The sequence below is a fragment of the Schistocerca cancellata genome, chromosome 2, assembly GCF_023864275.1.
Source record: "Schistocerca cancellata isolate TAMUIC-IGC-003103 chromosome 2, iqSchCanc2.1, whole genome shotgun sequence".
NCBI lineage: Eukaryota > Metazoa > Arthropoda > Insecta > Orthoptera > Acrididae > Schistocerca > Schistocerca cancellata.
The window spans coordinates 738,317,848-738,337,027 of NC_064627.1; positions in this window are offsets into that span (position 1 = coordinate 738,317,848).

The window sequence follows — 19,180 nt, forward strand, 5'->3', positions numbered from 1 at the left end:
TGGGAACTATTATAAACATCTCGCATTGATACCCGAGCTAAATTTCGAGCTTCTGTAAAAGATCACCAATCTTGGAGATTTTGCGTTCATTTAAATTTGGCTTGCTTTTTTCGTTATTTCTGCAACAGTGTTCTGACCCGTTTTGTGTACCCAAGGGAGTCACCTCCTATGCATTTGGTATAAATCTCTGAATTGCTGTCATGACTATCTCTTTGAATTCAAGCCACACCTGGTCAACACTTACATTGAAACTACCTGGCAGATTAAAACTGTGTGCCGGACCGAGACTCGAAATCGGGACCGGAGTTCGAGTCCCGGTCTACTACACAGTTTTAATCTGCCAGGAAGTTTCATATCAGCGCACACTCCGCTGCAGAGTGAAAATCTCATTCTGGCAACACTTATATTGTTAATTTTGAAGGAGTGGAGATTGTCTCTCAGGAAGTATCAAGCCAATTTTTAACTGTGTACAGTTCCTTTTTCACTCAAATTGTTATTATTATCATTGATATTATTAACCCAATTAGGAATTGTGGGGTACTTAATTAGCTGATATTACCGTTGTGCACCACAGTTTCTATCTGCATACCAAGAATGAAATATATAGCGTTGCTTCTCGTGTTTTCTATAACTGAAGTGATTTTGGTTATTTTTAGGATTGTTATTATGGTTGGTGTGGGGTCCACCATTACCGCTCTGTTGGTAGCTATAATTTTACTATTGTTTCTATTTCCTTCATGATTATTGCTTTGTCAGTTAGTAACATTGTTCTTTCCATTTTAATAATATGCCTTTGCATCTTCATTAACAGTTCTAAACGAGGCTGTCACTCAGCAACCGTATACTAACAAGATTGTTTGCGTGGGCATCGTCCGCTGCATGCATAGAAATATTTGTTTTGTAAATAAAAACTTCTTTCCTAAAGTGGTAGATAGGAGGAGAGGAAGCACATATTATAGCAAATCATCCCACTGATGACGCCTTAGAGCAAGAAAAAAGCAAAACGCGTCTCGGAAAAATAAATTAAGTGACAGCAGGAAAATGCGGTTTCATTTACAAAACAAGATAATCGTATACTAGTTTAAACACAGGCTTATACAGCCAACCAGGGTGCACATAGCTGGTAATTAAATTGACCTAGGTTGCGACACATACTAGGGGTGTCTTCATCAGAATGAAATTTTGATGAATCCTTGAAAAAAAAATAGTTCAAATGGCTCTAAGCACTATGGGACTTAACATCTGAGGTCATCAGCCCCTAGACTTAGAACTAACTAAACCTAACTAACCTAAGGACATCATACACATCCATGCCCGAGGCAGGATTCGAACCCACGACCGTAGCAGCAGCGCGGTTCCGATGAGTCCTTGAAAATAATACACAGAAAAATTAGGTATGACGAAAAACACATTATTCAAGATGACAATTTTCATGACGTACAAAGGTTACTTACGTAAAATTACGATGGTAAATAGCAATGGTCAGAACTGAGAGCAGCTATGGTCAAGTCAAAAGTGAAACAAAACGTGCGCCCAGCTGGGAACGTCAGACTGATCGTCTCAGTGGCTTACATTGCTGCCACGAGAACATTACGAGTTGCGTCGCCTATCAGGCGCGGGCAGTGACATCTGTCCATTGAAACATTATAACAGACATTACCGGATAAACGACAGATTTCTAAAAAATATAAAGACAGAGAGCTTAATGACTGTTTGAAAATACACGTTAGTAAAAGAGATTAAATATAAGAGAGCCATCTGTTAGGCTTTACAGAAAATAGTATTAAGTAAAGGACAGACTGATATAGAAAAAAAATTGCAAACGCCTGTAAAATCCACAAAATATCTGCGTGAAGGTAACTTCAGCAGCTCATACACTCCTGGAAATTGAAATAAGAGCACCGTGAATTCATTGTCCCAGGAAGGGGAAACATTATTGACACATTCCTGGGGTCAGATACATCACATGATCACACTGACAGAACCACAGGCACATAGACACAGGAAACAGAGCATGCACAATGTCGGCACTAGTACAGTGTATATCCACCTTTCGCAGCAATGCAGGCTGCTATTCTCCCATGGAGACGATCGTAGAGATGCTGGATGTAGTCCTGTGGAACGGCTTGCCACGCCATTTCCACCTGGCGCCTCAGTTGGACCAGCGTTCGTGCTGGACGTGCAGACCACGTGAGACGACGCTTCATCCAGTCCCAAACATGCTCAATGGGGGACAGATCCGGAGATCTTGCTGGCCAGGGTAGTTGACTTACACCTTCTAGAGCACGTTGGGTGGCACGGGATACATGCGGACGTGCATTGTCCTGTTGGAACAGCAAGTTCCCTTGCCGGTCTAGGAATGGTAGAACGGTGGGTTCGATGACGGTTTGGATGTACCGTGCACTATTCAGTGTCCCCTCGACGATCACCAGTGGTGTACGGCCACTGTAGGAGATCGCACCCCACACCATGATGCCGGGTGTTGGCCCTGTGTGCCTCGGTCGTATGCAGTCCTGATTGTGGCGCTCACCTGCACGGCGCCAAACACGCATACGACCATCATTGGCACCAAGGCAGAAGCGACTCTCATCGCTGAAGACGACACGTTTCCATTCGTCCCTCCATTCACGCCTGTCGCGACACCACTGGAGGCGGGCTGCACGATGTTGGGGCGTGAGCGGAAGACGGCCTAACGGTGTGCGGAACAGTAGCCCAGCTTCATGGAGACGGTTGCGAATGGTCCTCGCCGATACCCCAGGAGCAACAGTGTCCCTAATTTGCTGGGAAGTGGCGGTGCGGTCCCCTACGGCACTGCGTAGGATCCTACGGTCTTAGCGTGCATCCGTGCGTCGCTGCGGTCCGGTCCCAGGTCGACGGGCACGTGCACCTTCCGCCGACCACTGGCGACAACATCGATGTACTGTGGAGACCTCACGCCCCACGTGTTGAGCAATTCGGCGGTACGTCCACCCGGCCTCCCGCATGCCCACTATACGCCCTCGCTCAAAGTCCGTCAACTGCACATACGGTTCACGTCCACGCTGTCGCGGCATGCTACCAGTGTTAAAGACTGCGATGGAGCTCCGTATGCCACGGCAAACTGGCTGACACTGACGGCGGCGGTGCACAAATGCTGCGCAGCTAGCGCCATTCGACGGCCAACACCGCGGTTCCTGGTGTGTCCGCTGTGCCGTGCGTGTGATCATTGCTTGTACAGCCCTCTCGCAGTGTCCGGAGCAAGTATGGTGGGTCTGACACACCGGTGTCAATGTGTTCTTTTTTCCATTTCCAGGAGTGTATATAATAGATTAGAAGAACATGATGTTTTGGAACCAGAAGCAGGGAAAATATAGTAAAAATAGAGGAATCAATATTCTGCTAGCAGTGGATTGAAACCTTTGAAAAAATCTTTGTTACGTAGTTGTAGCTGTTCATTGAGGGTGAGGCCGTCGTTCTTAGAAATACGCTTGAAAATCTCCAGCTCTTTGAGTACATCGATCCTATGACCTTTATTTTCCCTACGTGAAATGGAAATTACTTCAAAGCACGTCCAGAAATTAGCAGATGATCAGAAAAAGTGGAATTGTGTACGTTAGTGCGTCTTTTTCCCAACAAATGTTCGTTGCACCTGACACTAAAAGACCTTCAAGTGGGTCCTATATAATAAAGGTGACATGTATCACAAGTGAATTTATACACTCCTAAATTGGGTATCGGAGCAACTGTGGACTTGAGATTGTGAACGAGATTTTTTTTTCCAGTTACTGTTCTTTGAAAAGGCAACTTTGAATCCATATTTTTTTAATCTTAAGACGACGAAGCGTATACGAAATAGGGCGTAAAAATGGAATCGAGAAAACGTTTTTGTGCTCGTTACTGCCAGGAATAGAACTGGTGCCTAAAGTGATCGCGTTATCGTCAATTATAACTTTGAAGATCTTGTCAACTAACGTGGGATCATAGCCGTTATTAGCTGCAATACTTTTTATTTCGTTCGTTTCTTCACAAAGCTTGTCAGATGACAAAGGTACAGAGACAACACAATGAATGGCTGAATGTAAATACGCTTTCTTATGGGAATCAGGATTCACTTAACTAACGGGCACAATTTCATCTGCATTCATGGTTTCTCGAAAAATACCGAAAGAAAGTCTGTCGTTGTCAATAGTAGTACTGACGTCCAATAACTAAGCTGACGGTCATTATCTTCTGACTCACAAGTGAAGCTGATTTCTTCATGAAGACTATTAAAAATTTCAAACAAATGCAAAATTCCTTCCCGGGAACTACATTATATGGTCAAAATGTCATCTACGAAGCGAGGTACTGAGCACAAAAGACCAAGATCAGCAGCTGAAAAATTATAGAAGAATTTCTCTCCTGATGAATTAATGAAAATGTCGGCCAAGATGCCTGCCAGTGAGTTATCCATTGCCAGGCCGTCACGTTGACGGTATAATTTTCCATTGAAAACAAAATAGTTGTATTTCACTACTACTCTTAGCAAACCAATTAGGTCAGTGATTTGCTCATCAGATATATCTTTTTTAGAAGTAAGTTAGTTTTTGATCAATGGTATTAATGGTTGTTCGAACAGGTACGTTGGTATATAGGTTGGTAATATCTAATGAAAACAATTGTCATACTGCAGATCTTTGATTTTATTGACGATAGAATAATTATTTCGAAAAACAAAGACGCACTCTAGATCTAGTGACTAGCGTTGCTTCCTCTGGGTTACGGAGTCCTGGGTTCGATTCCTGGCCGGATTGGGAATTTTCTCTGTGCAGGGACTGAGTTTCTGTGTTTTCCTCATCATTTCATGACATCATCATCATCATTCGTGATAGTGAACAGATTGCCCTGTGAAAAAAATTGAACTGTGTAAGAAATAGGGACTTTGTATGCACGCTGATGACCGCGCAGTTGAGCGCTCCACAAACCAATCATCATCATCGAAAAACGAAGAACTTTTTATATTTTTTCGTGAAGGAGCCTTGCTAACTCATGATATGCACTGTTCATAATGTTCACAATCGGACGTGTCAGATGGCGACTTTTATGTACTTCAAACTGTGAACGTAATTTTGGGGCCTGTGAATTCGTATTAATAAGCTGTTTTTTATGAAGTGGTTTGGGAAAATGGGTAGTGCCATAAACGGCAACCCTAATTTCTTTTTGTATCATGGGGATCGGATTTTCATGTAGCTCCGAAACATAATTCTTCACAAAAAATTGTGAAGTTTCAGACACATATTCGTTCTGAGTAGCAATGATTACAGCATTCCCTTTGTCAGACTTCGTTTTCTTTTAGCTTAACCTTAATATTTTTAATCAGTTTCTTATCACAATCGTATTGATAGGAGTTTTTAACTGCGTATTTTTCAAAAATACTACGTAAGTCCTGAGCTACCTTCGTTTGTCGAGAAGCGTCTACTTTGAGGCTGTCAAAGCCTATTTTAAGATCTACAATCTTTTTCTATAATATTTTTATCTGACAGGTTAGGCATTACATTGTATTTAAGTCCTTTTTTCCAAAGACGCCATTTCTTTTGGTGTCTGATTTAGGATTCTGTTGAAAAATGTATGCCCAGACCTTTGGAAACTACAAACAACTGGCTTTTTTACAAGACTTCTACAGGTAAAAAGCTCTTATGATTAGCCAAACCACCATTAATAAAATCCCAAAATGCACCAATTTGAAAATTAAAATAAAAGCGAAATGTAAATGTAAATTAAAACGTAACCGAAAAAGTTTATTGAGTTCAAGATAAAAAATATAGGCCTCTTCATTTAACCTATCTTTTTCTTGCATAAAGCACTGATTTTGTCGGAAATAATTTTTTTTTTTAAATTAGGCACTGAAAAGTTTTTGGATCCTCCATGAACTGTCTGGTGTTAAAATAACAATAATAGCCATACCCGTACTTAACAATTTTCTTCTTAAGTCTTTGATTTTGTCTCAGTCCTAGGCACCTGGGCCGGTAGAAATATTACAGTTTTAAACATAGCTGTCACTCAGCAACCGCATTCTAGCTTCAACATAGGATTATATAGCCAACCGGTTGCATGTAACTAGTAGGTACATTGACCTAGGTTCATTCTTCGTCACAATGACATATTGATAAACCCTATAAAATAACATATACAAAATTAGGTACGACAAAAAACATATTAATCAAGATGACAATTTTCATGACGCACAAAGGTTGCTTACGTAACATTACATTGCTAAAAATCAATGGTCAAAATTTAGAGCAGCTGTGCTCAAGTCAAAAGTGAAATAAAACGTTCTAGTCTTTTTCCACTTGTGCCTAGCTGGGAACAACAACAGACTGATGAGCCCAGTGGATGTCACGAAAACAATAAGAATTGCGCCACCTATCAGGCGCGGACAGTGACACGTGTCCATTGATTCGAATTGTGGAATATTTACTTCATCTTCTTTGATGAAAGAATTTCGAAAAACTGTTTTTAGGAAGTCCGGTTTAATGACATCGACTCTGGTAACATTACCATCGCTATCGTACAGCGAAGATATTGATAATGTTTTGCAGTTGGTTTATTTCACATACGATGAGAATGTCTTTGGACTTTCTGCCGGATTTCGAGACTGAGTTTCGCTGTGGAAACTGTTAAAAGCGTCTCGCGTTCTAGTTCGCACTAAATTTCGAGTTTCTTTAAAATTTCATCAATCTGGGGAATTTTGCGTTCTTTGAATTTGGCATGCTTTTTATGTTGATTCTGCATCAGTGTTCTAACCTGTTTCGTGTACGATGCTGATCAGTTCCGTCTCTTATTAATTTATTTGATATAAGTCTCTCCATTGCTAACGACGCTATTTCTTTGAATTTAAGCCAGATCTGGTCTACAGTTTCATAACTTTTAAATAAAGAAGGCTGTCTCTTAGGAAGGCGTTAAGCGAATTTTTAAACACTTTTTAAATAGACATTTTTGCTATGATTTTTATGGGTTTGGATGTTCTGCTGTTCAGCCTCACTACAACGACCTAGTGGCCAGTTGTCCCTGTATATGTCATAATGTTCCCTATCTGCTAGGAATTATATGTTGCTAAGATGTCGAGTATGTTTTCGGAACCAGCTGTTCAATTAATTTTCAGCGAAAGCATTTAGTGCGATTTCTGAGGATGTTTTATACGTGCTAATTATTTCAACATGTATTTTCGCCGACATATCGAGGGCAGATTGAAGTCACCACCAGGTATAATTATATGAGTGCGGCATTTGAAACCAGACTCAAGATTTCTTTGAAGTGTTCGACAGCATTATATTTTTGGTCGATTCGTGTTCAATGCGATTTCATATGCAAATGACGCTCAACACAGAACGATCTTAGAGAGTTTCAACAAGTCAGAATTTTTTAGCATCCGGTATGGAGTGGTTTGCTTATTAATTTCCATCATTCAAACAATTTCAATTTATTACAACATTTATAAATTTCTGAGGTCTTTTGGCTACTCTGTGCCCGAATTCGAATGCCATATGTCAATAAAATACTACATACTAAGGCAAGGGTAGCACTATTAGACTGCACAAGTGTTTCAGGAGGGAAACATCGGTGCTCTCAAAGATCTGAGGTTTGGCCGATGCACCACATCACGTGGTTGTGGATCCTTTTGTCGATACTTGTTCATAAAATAATCAATTACTGATTTATCAGGAAAAAGTTTATGTGAGGTCTTTCCTGTGTTTTCAAGCAGAAACTACACATGTAAGCACTTGTACCTTAAACAAGATGTTTACTAACCGGTGGGGAAGCATTTAACATATTCCTACACTTTTCTTTTAATTAGAAATATTCTCTAGAGAAGGCGGACCTTCTTTCGCGTACTTAATCAGGTTCGTCAGCCGTTGCAATTACGCTCACAGCCATAGGTGAAAACGTAACGGCCAATAACACTGTTTCGTAGGGGGTATTCCCTATGACGAGTTCAAACCTAACAACCCAGATAACGATCCGTCGACGAACCCCTGTGTATAAGTAAAAATGTCTGGCTGTGCGAGTTATGCTCATTCAGCCTAGCACCTGGCTTCAAGGAGGGAGCTGATAATTCATAAAACACAGATAAAACCCATATACCAGCTGTGCTGAGAGGCTGCTTTTATAGTTACGTTGACCTCTCTGATGGCGACTTTGGCATCTTGCAGAAACGAATCGGCTGACGTCAGTGCCCAGTGACAATATTAACTGTCCAGTGACTAAAACACACTTGCACCCATGTATGAAATGTCGCTGTGGGGAACTAGAGTTCTAATACCCGCCCATACTGCCTCAGAGGCCTTGGCTTCGTTACTAGCCATGACACTCGCCCTCTGTCAAGAGACCGCTGCCCTTAAAAAGTATTTATCTTCCATCTCCTGGATGGGACCATATTAGTGAGTGTGCGAAACCAGAGCAATGGACGGCACTACAGACTTACATCCTATCAATCATCGACGGCAACAAAACGTTTCGCAGAGATGACATACAGCTTTCACGACGATTAGCATGGAAGTTGGGGCATGGATGGGCAGATTTACTATTAAAAGCTAGGATGCCCTTACGGGGTCACTATTCAGTGGTGAGTTTGCTACTGTCAATGATGTTCTGCATTATGAACATCCTTCACTCATATTCACACCAGTTTCTTACACACGTTACTTCTTTTCCTGCACGGATTACTTCTTTTCCTGCAAGGATTCAGATGCCGGCCGGTTTCTCTAATCACCAGCCAAACCTCGCTGGTGGCATCGGTGGTTTTTCCGTTGGCATTCCGTCTTCCTCCAGGCTTGAGGAACTATAAAGCTGGTGCCCCACGCCACGGTAGAGGGTATGCGGTAGGGGTAGGGGCCGTGTTTACGAGTCTCCGGCAGCGCAGCGCGGACCTCCCGCGCCAGAAGTAATACAGTTTTACAACGCAATTTAATCCAGCGGCCGCGAATAGCGACTGGGGCCGTATAAGTCCGACAGGAACATTGCCGTATTGATCAACGGCGCGTCCCAAACTCCTAGTTTCCGCATTCAGCGGTCCGCCTCTGAAGGCACAGACAGTGAGAGGCTGCGGGATAAAAGGGTGGCCAAAAGCGAGTGCGAGTGCGAACGTGACATCTGCGAGGTACCTGGCAGCGGAGTGGTGTCCGTGACACGTTGCTCACGTCGTGACTACGAGAAGCGTCTAATAAATAATGCGAAATATTTTTTCAGAAAGCAAGTTGGTTTTATTAAGGATTCCAATACACCTTATGAATCCCCACTTTTTGCTACAAAACCCTATTTTTCAAAATATTGTCCTTTCAATGCGACGGTCTTTCGCCATCTTACTGGGAGCTCCAGTCTACCAATCAATTTCAGAGGAATCAACAACTTTCCCATCATAAAAATAAAGTTCAAATGTGTGTGAAATCTTATGGGACTAAGGTCATCAGTCCCTAAGCTTACACACTACTTAACCTAAATTATCCTAAGGACAAACACACACACCCATGCCCGAGGGAGGACTCGAACCTCCGCCTGGACCAGCCGCACAGTCCATGACGGCAGCGCCTGAGACCACTCGGCTAATGCCGCGCGGCTCCCCATCATCCAAGTACTGTTTCTAGTGGAGTTCATTCTTCATTGGGTCAAAGAGATGGAAGTCGGAAGTTGCAGAATCTGGGATTTATAAAATTTGGAAATTTGTGGTAAGGTCCTATGGGTCCACACTGCTGATGTCATCGGTCCATAGGCTTACACACTACTAAGTCTAACATAAACTACACTCCTGGAAATTGAAATAAGAACACCGTGAATTCATTGTCCCAGGAAGGGGAAACTTTATTGACACATTCCTGGGGTCAGATACATCACATGATCACACTGACAGAACCACAGGCACATAGACACAGGCAACAGAGCATGCACAATGTCGGCACTGGTACAGTGTATATCCACCTTTCGCAGCAATGCAGGCTGCTATTCGCCCATGGCGACGATTGTAGAGATGCTGGATGTAGTCCTGTGGAAGGGCTTGCCATGCCATTTCCACCTGGCGCCTCAGTTGGACCAGCGTTCGTGCTGGACGTGCAGACCGCGTGAGACGACGCTTCATCCAGTCCCAAACATGCTCAATGGGGGACAGATCCGGAGATCTTGCTGGCCAGGGTACTTGACTTACACCTTCTAGAGCACGTTGGGTGGCACGGGATACATGCGGACGTGCATTGTCCTGTTGGAACAGCAAGTTCCCTTGCCGGTCTAGGAATGGTAGAACGATGGGTTCGATGACGGTTTGGATGTACCGTGCACTATTCAGTGTCCCCTCGACGATCACCAGTGGTGTACGGCCACTGTAGGAGATCGCACCCCACACCATGATGCCGGGTGTTGGCCCTGTGTGCCTCGGTCGTATGCAGTCCTGATTGTGGCGCTCACCTGCACGGCGCCAAACACGCATACGACCATCATTGGCACCAAGGCAGAAGCGACTCTCATCGCTGAAGACGACACGTTTCCATTCGTCCCTCCATTCACGCCTGTCGCGACACCACTGGAGGCAGGCTGCACGATGTTGGGGCGTAAGCGGAAGACGGCCTAACGGTGTGCGTGACTGTAGCACAGCTTCATGGAGACGGTTGCGAATGGTCCTCGCCGATACCCCAGGAGCAACAGTGTCCCTAATTTGCTGGGAAGTGGCGGTGCGGTCCCCTACGGCACTGCGTAGGATCCTACGGACTTGGCGTGCATCCGTGCGTCGCTGCGGTCCGGTCCCAGGTCGACGGGCACGTGCACCTTCCGCCGACCACTGGCGACAACATCGATGTACTGTGGAGACCTCACGCCCCACGTGTTGAGCAATTCGGCGGTACGTCCACCCGGCCTCCCGCATGCCCACTATACGCCCTCGCTCAAAGTCCGTCAGCTGCTCATACGGTTCACGTCCACGCTGTCGCGGCATGCTACCAGTGTTAAAGACTGCGATGGAGCTCCGTATGCCACGGCAAACTGGCTGACACTGACGGCGGCGGTGCACAAATGCTGCGCAGCTAGCGCCATTCGACGGCCAACATCGCGGTACCTGGTGTGTCCGCTGTGCCGTGCGTATGATCATTGCTTGTACAGCCCTCTCGCAGTGTCCGGAGCAAGTATGGTGGGTCTGACACACCGGTGTCAATGTGTTCTTTTTTCCATTTCCAGGAGTGTATGTCGTTTTGTATGGCGGATAACCACAGCCAAACTTCGACATTTTTCCAAAGAAAATTGCGCACTGGCTGTATAAGTGATTTGTATTAAATCTGCGACCGGTTTCGCAACACTTATCGGTGCATCCTCAAGCAATCTGTACAAAAAAATAATATAATAACATCTCGTATAAACTATTCGATCCCCCAATTCTGAGGTATAAACTGAACTTTTAAACAACCAGCTTTTTCAATGCGACAAAGTACTCACATACGCTATTTGTAACGTGGTAACGTTGAACATTTGCCCTGTAGCCACTCCCCACCATTCACATCCAATATGCCGTCATCTGGTGAAAGCGGTAGTTAATGCGATGCTGATAAAGTCCCCTAAACACGAACGACGAAGAGCGCAAACATTAGTATGAACAAAATGCGGAATTAGGGCCATGTTTGTTCAGACTAATGTTTTTATTTTTATTTTCTAGGTCATTGCCGCTCCCATCATTTAAAAAAATTAAAAAAGATTTTTAAATTTTAACTATCGCTTTCACCAGAAGATTGAATATTGGACGTGAATGGTGGGGAGTGGCTAAAGGGCAATGTTCAACGTTACCATGTTACAATAGCGTATGTGAGTACTTTGTCTCATTCAAAAAACTGGTTGTTTAAAAGTTCAGTTTATACCTCAGAATTGGGGGACCGAATAGTTTATATGAGATCTTATTACATTATTTTTTGTACAGATTTCCTGATGATGCACCGATAAGTGGTGCGAAACCTGTCGCAGATTTAATAAAAATCATTGATACAGCCAGTGCGGAATTTTCTTTGGAAAAATAACATAAACTAACTTACGCTAAGGACAACACACACACCCATGCCCGAGGGAGGACTCGAACCTCCGACGGAGGGAGCTGCGCGAACCGTATCAAGACGCCCCTGACGGTGCGGGTCTGGGATGTAGAGTGGATGAGGAAGAAAAGTCCGATGAAGATTTTTAAGCTCTTCTAGGATGCGCAGACTTGTGTGGAGCATTGTATTGTCATGGAGAAGGGGAACGTCGGTTGGATTTTTGTGGTACGAACGCGATGAAGTCGCCTCTTCAGTTTCCTGAGGTTAGCACCACACACTTCAGCAGTGATCGTTCGAGCATGAGGGAGAACATCAAACAGAATAACACGTTCAGAGTCGCAGAAATCTGTCGCCATGACTTTACCAACTGTGGGTGCAGCTTTGAAAAATGTCTTCAGAGGAGATGTGGTGTGGCTCCACTCCGTGGATTGCCGTTTTCTTTCTGTACAGATGGTCCTTCATTGCTCTTTATGGTCTTCCATTAGGCGGTGAGGAACCGAGCCAACACACATCTCTGAGTACCCGAGCTTCCAGTCGAACAGCGAGGTGTGTGATTATAATCTGTCGATCACATCGAATGAGAGTGTCCACACGTTCGAACATGCAGGAGTCACAGCTGTGTGCAGTCAGCTGGCACACGGAAGGTCGGACAGGTTTGGGCGATCTTGTGATGGACACCTCACTCAACGACTCACCATGCTTTTGTTCACGTATACATTCTGCAAGGGCCTATGAATATCTGTGATGCTCTGGTTTTCCGCCAAAAGAAACTCAATATCGAGTCTCTGCTTGAAATGCACCTCCTTTACAGACGCCATTTTATGGCTGTTTATAGCGGTGCCATCTCTTGGAACTTCTAGAAACTATTGGGACTGAAGCGGGAATATTCCACGACGTCTCACAACAAATTCTGTAGGTTTTAAAGCGAAATTCGTAGAAAAAAAGTATAGTACTACATCACCGTTTTACAGTAATTAACCTGTATCAATATTAGATGCCGAATGAAGACTGTAAACTATCATTTTTTAGGCAGGGAGTTTTTATTACAGCTAAATAATGGCCCTACAGAGTTCAGAAGTGTGGTGGAATAGTGGCACCGTAATTTAATTTTGTGACCAGGTGAGATACATACGTAATGAAAGTCAAAGTTACCATAATATCTATTATTACAAATCCTCAGACAAAACGAATGCAGTAGCTACACTGAAGTATAACAGTAACTTGTTTAGTAACATCCTATTGACTGATTTACCACATTATTAGCACAATGATCCGATTCTGCGATCGGATGACAATGATTGACAAAATTTGAATTCATGAAATTATGCAACCATAAAAGCGTTTTCCGCCCGCTCATTAACACTTTAACGTTCACTGAGTAGACGCCGAAGCAGATTCCTGATCTTAGCGTTTTATTTCAACAGCGTCATTGTCTTGTCCGCCAGTGCTGCTGACAGCGGCCACTGTGTCGGAAGATGCACCCTCGCTCCTTGTCTACCGTGTTCTGCCGAAAGCATAGAGCCATAAATGCCTGTAGCTTTCACAGAGCCTGCATATGGTCCAACGGTATATTGCTTTCCTATCGGCAGACTGGCGCCGAGTTCCCTGCATTCTCCACGTAAGGCTCATTACAGCCTGCCTTCCGGCACCTTTACTGTACCTTACAACCCATCACCATAGAAAAAATCTTTAGGAACGTGAGGGCAGGAGTCATCTGGCGCAGAATTCCAACAACTTCTTGGCAGCCGTACGGATTGCCATAGTGCCTGCACTGTGTCGGCTAAGGTGGTCCATCACCCTGTCGACTACATACAGCAGACTTCACCGAACGCTGCCCCACTTGGTGTCGCCGTCACCTTTCACAACATGCATGAAGTTAATGGTACCCTCTGGCCTGCTTTGATCTGCTGTCTCTTTGTGAAATTTCCTGTCCACGCAAACGTAATTTCCGAGAAATAAAATGCCTACAAGTACTTTGTGTATTGGCAACTATTATCCGATAATCGTTAATCAAAATAAAGGAATACACTATTTTCAAATCAAATCTACTTATCACTCTATGTAATTTGCATCTCAAATATTGATAATGTGGAAGTTGATGAAACCGTCAGTTTCGCTGTCTTTCAGTGTTGCATTATTGTTGAATGCCCCTCTTATGTACACCTCTACATCTACATCTACATACATACTCCGCAATCCACCATGCGGTGCGTGGCGGAGGGTACCTCGTACCGCAACTAGCACCTTCTCTCCCTGTTCCACTCCCAAACAGAACGAGGGAGGGAAAAATGACATGCCTATATGCCTCTGTACGAGCCCTAATCTCTCTTATCTTATCTTCGTCGTCTTTCCGCGAAATATAAGTTGACAGCAGTAAAATTGTACTGCAGTCAGCCTCAAATGTTAGTTCTCTAAATTTCCTCAGTAGCGATTCACGAAAAGAACGCCTCCTTTCCTCCAGAGACTCCCACCCGAGTTCCTGAAGCATTTCCGTAACACTCGCGTGATGATCAAACCTACCAGTAACAAATATAGCAGCCCGCCTCTGAATTGCTTCTATGTCCTCCCTCAATCCGATCTGATAGGGGTCCCAAACGTTCCAGCAGTACTCAAGAATAGGTCGTATTAGTGTTTTATAAGCGGTCTCCTTTACAGATGAACCACAGCTTCCCAAAAATCTACCAATGAACCGAAGACGACTACCCACCTTCCCCACAACTGCCATTACATGCTTGTCCCACTTCATATCGCTCTGCAATGTTACGCCCAAATATTTAATCGACGTGTCTGTGTCAAGCGCTACACTACTAACGGAGTATTCAAACATTACGGGATTCTTTTTCGTATTAATCTGCATTCATTTACATTTATCTATATTTAGAGTTAGCTGCCATTCTTTACACCAATCACAAATCCTGTCCAAGTCATCTTGTATCCTCCTACAGTCACTCAACGACGACACCTTCCCTACACCACAGCATCATCAGCAACCAGCCGCACATTGCTATCCACCCTATCCAAAAGATCATTTATTTAGATAGAAAACAACAGCGGACCTACCACACTTTCCTGGGGCATTCCAGATGATACCCTCACCTCTGATGAATACTTACCATCGAGGACAACGTACTGGGTTCTATTACTTAAGAATTCTTCGAGCCACTCACATATTTGGGAACCAATCCCATATGCTCGTACCTTAGTTAGGAGTCTGCAGTGGGGCACCGAGTCAAACGCTTTCCGGAAGTCAAGCAATATGGCATCCGTCTGATACCCTTCATCCATGGTTCGCAAAATATCATGTGAAAAAAGGGCGAGTTGCGTTTCGCAGGAGCGATGCTTCCTAAAGCCGTACTGATGCATGGACAGCAACTTCTCTGTCTCAATGAAATTCATTATATTCGAACTGAGAATATGTTCGAGAATCCTGCAACAAACCGACGTTAAGGATATTGGTCTGTAATTTTGAGGAACCGTCCTTCTACCCTTCTTATATACAGCAGTCACCTGCGCTTTTTTCCAGTCGCTCGGGACTTTACGTTGGGCAAGAGATTCGCGATAAATGCAAGCTAAGTAAGGAGCCATTGCAGTAGAGTACTCTCTGTAAAACCGAATTGGAATCCCATCAGGACCTGGCGATTTATTTATTTTCAACCCATTCAGCTGTTTCACAACCCCAGGGATGTCTATCACTATGTCTTCCACACGGTAATCTGTACGAGACTCAAACGGCGGTATGTTTGTACGATCCTCCTGCGTGAGAGATTTCTCAAATGCTAAATTTAAAATTTCAGCTTTCGTTTTGCTGTCTTCCGTTGCCAGGCCAGACTGATCAATGAGTGACTGGATGGAAGCCTTCGACCCACTTACCGATTTCACGTAAGGCCATAATTTCCTTGGGTTTTCAGCAAGATCTTTTGCTAAGGTATGACGGTGGTAGTGGTTGTATGCTTCGCCCATCGCTCTTTTTACAGCAGCACGAATCTCTACTAAATTTTGCCTGTCCTCATTCTCCCGATCTTTCTTTTACCGCGAGTGCAACTGTCTTTGCTTCCTGAGCATTCTCCGAATTGCGCTGTTAAACCACGGTGGGTCTTTTCCGTCCGTAACCCACTTTTTCGGCATATACTTCTCCAATGCGTGATTTACAGTCTGTTTCAAATATGCCCACAATTCTTCCACGTCCATTGTACCGGAAGTAAGTGAAGTCGATTCATTTACTAAATGGGATGCTAACAACTGTTTACCTGCTCTTTCGAGTAAGAATACTCTCCTAGCCTTCTTGACCGATTTTTTAACTTTCGTAACCATAGTCGTAATGACAACATCATGATCACTAATCCCTGACTCAACACTGACACCGTAGATGAGGTCTGGTCTGTTCGTGGCTACCAGATCTAAAATATATCCATTACGCGTTGGCTGTCGATGTAGCTGCTCAAGACAGTTTTCGGATAATGTGTTCAAAAGTAATTCACACGACGGCTTGTCTGTACCACCTGTAATGAATCCATAGACATCCCAGTCTATACTAGGTAGGTTGAAGTCGCTTCCGACTAATATAGCATTATCCGGGTACTTCTGCAATACAGAGTGTAGACTCCCTTTGAACGATTCTAGAACTGTCACGGTGGAACCTTGTGGCCGGTAATAACACCCAACAGTTAACTTCATTTCTCCTAGCCCTGTTAAACGTGTCCAGATAACTTCACAATCACACTCTACTGCGACCTCAGTAGACACAACATTTTTGTCAATTGCAATAAAGACACCACCTCCTACGGTGTCTAATCTGTCTTTCCGATACACGTTCCAACCCTCACTAAATATTACAGAACTTCCTATCTCAGGGTTCAGCCAGGTCTCAGTCCCGAGAATAATTTGCGTGCCACACGCTTCCTGGAGGGCAGTAAATTCAGGAACTTTATTCCGAACACTCTGAAAATTTACTGCTAATATCTTGATAGCTGAAGTGTCTTTACACTGACCACGTCCTGATTTCCCCGCCTGCACGTCGCCTGGTGAATGTTCATCAGGACACCTCGCACTGCTGCCTAGCCTTAAAAACCCGCATTGCACGCCACAAGTATTCTGCTACCCGAGTAGCCGCTTCCTTTGTGTAGTGCACCCTGACCTATCTAGGGGCGTCGCACAATTCCCCACCCAATAGCGCAAGTCTAGAACTCTGCAGCCAAGACCGTCACAGAGTCGACGAAGCCTCTGGTTGAGACCCTCCACTCGACTCCAAACCAAAGGACCCCGATCCACTCTGGGAACAATGCTGCACCCCGCGTGCGAGGCCAGCGGTCTTCACCAAATCCGCCAGCCGCTTGTACGAACTGAGTATCGGCTCAGAACCCAAGCGACAGGCATACTGGTGCCGACTTGAGCAACTACTTGCAGACGACTGCACCCCGTACGCTCGATAGCCGCAGGCAAGGCCGCCTCCACATCTTGGATGACGCCCCCCGGCAGACAAATCGAGTGCACGTTGGAATTCGTTCCAGCCCTGTACGCTATTTCTCTAAGGGGCTCCATCACCCGACTAACGTTGGAGCTCCCAATAACCATCAAGCCTTTGCGCCCGTGTGCCTGCTCAGGCCCTGCTGAAGGAGCGGCCACAGGATGAACGGGCGAGGCCAGCCAGCCCGCCTCCACATTGATCCTCCGTCACGAGCGACACGATCGCGTGACAGTCCGCCACTCACCCTGAGGTGAGGGCGGCCCCAACGCGCCAGATACACTAGAAGGTGCCTTGGCGGCTGAGTCAGCGGACGCAGCAAGCGACACCTGGGGTGGCTCAAACGACGCGCCAGACCCTCCGCCGTCGCTGCACCTCGAGGCAGCAGCCTGAAGTCGGCTGACCGTGGCCAACAGCACGCTCAGCTGCTCGCGAACCGCGGCCAGTTCCTCCTGCGCCCGCACACGGCACGCACACACCCTATCCTTCCTACTGCTAATACCTGGAAGTACAGAGTTGCGACAAATAAAACAGCAATATGCGACTGCACAGCTGCGTCACCAGCGCCAGATTGAGCTGCGATATATGAACAATTACTTACGAACTAAGCAATCAAATGACTACGACTACACCACTATACAGATATTACATTGCGATCCTACCCCTGTCTTAGTACAAATAACAACCGCCTACGCGATGTTACACTCTACCGTTATTAAAATTTGACACTACCCCTTTCTAATTCGAAAATACTCAAAGATCCGAAAAATTTCATCACGCAAGCACACAAACACACAAAGTAATTTGAATTAAACCTGCGGAACTAATACGAAAAACTGAATACACGACTAGTTTCTGCTACTGCTGCTCGCACACGTCACTCTGCAAGCACAGATGAAACTTCACTGGCCTCTGTCTGCTGCTAATGGACTCTACGAAATAAACAGAAAGCACTGGCTATCCAAAACAAACAACTGACTAACGACTCTGCGAATTCATACTTTACAGCTATCAATAAACAATGTAACTCCTCTCAAATACGAGAATACGCAAGGATTTTATGTAATTAAATATGCAAGCGCACAAACACTCGGAAACAAACTAAGAATCAAACTACAAAACAAATATGAAAGCCAAATATGCGACTCCCTACTGCACTGCTGCTGCACTACGGCTGCACTGATACTTCACCAGCGGCCTCTTTATACGAGTAGAGGGCAGCATTTAAAAAAGCTCGAAAGGTCATTGTTTCTGCTCCTCAGTAAGTGAAATCTAGGTAAATGAGGGCTTGTTCCTTGCACATCCTTGTGAAAGTGATCCACAGATAGCTAAAATTACTACTATCACTACTGCTACTGCTGCTGCTGCTGCTGCTAGTACTTGGCATAGCCGCGTGGCACTCATATTTCAATAAGAGACAAGTTTATACTTTTCGATGGACTTAGTTCCAGAGGGATTAGACAGAGCCACTGAAATTCACTCAAAAATTGATGAACAATTCCTCTGTGTTGACTTTCCTTGTGGGATTCATAAATGGTCTTTCACAACTATTAGGTGAAAGTTTGCGAATAACACTGTCTAGATCGTGTATTGTACTGTTTTACGTTTTCCATTATTGATAAGCTTCGGCTACAGCAATCGTCAAAGCCTGCAATTGAGATCAGAAGTGCTATTATTGGGTTTCTCAGCGTAATTGATTTATGGTGTG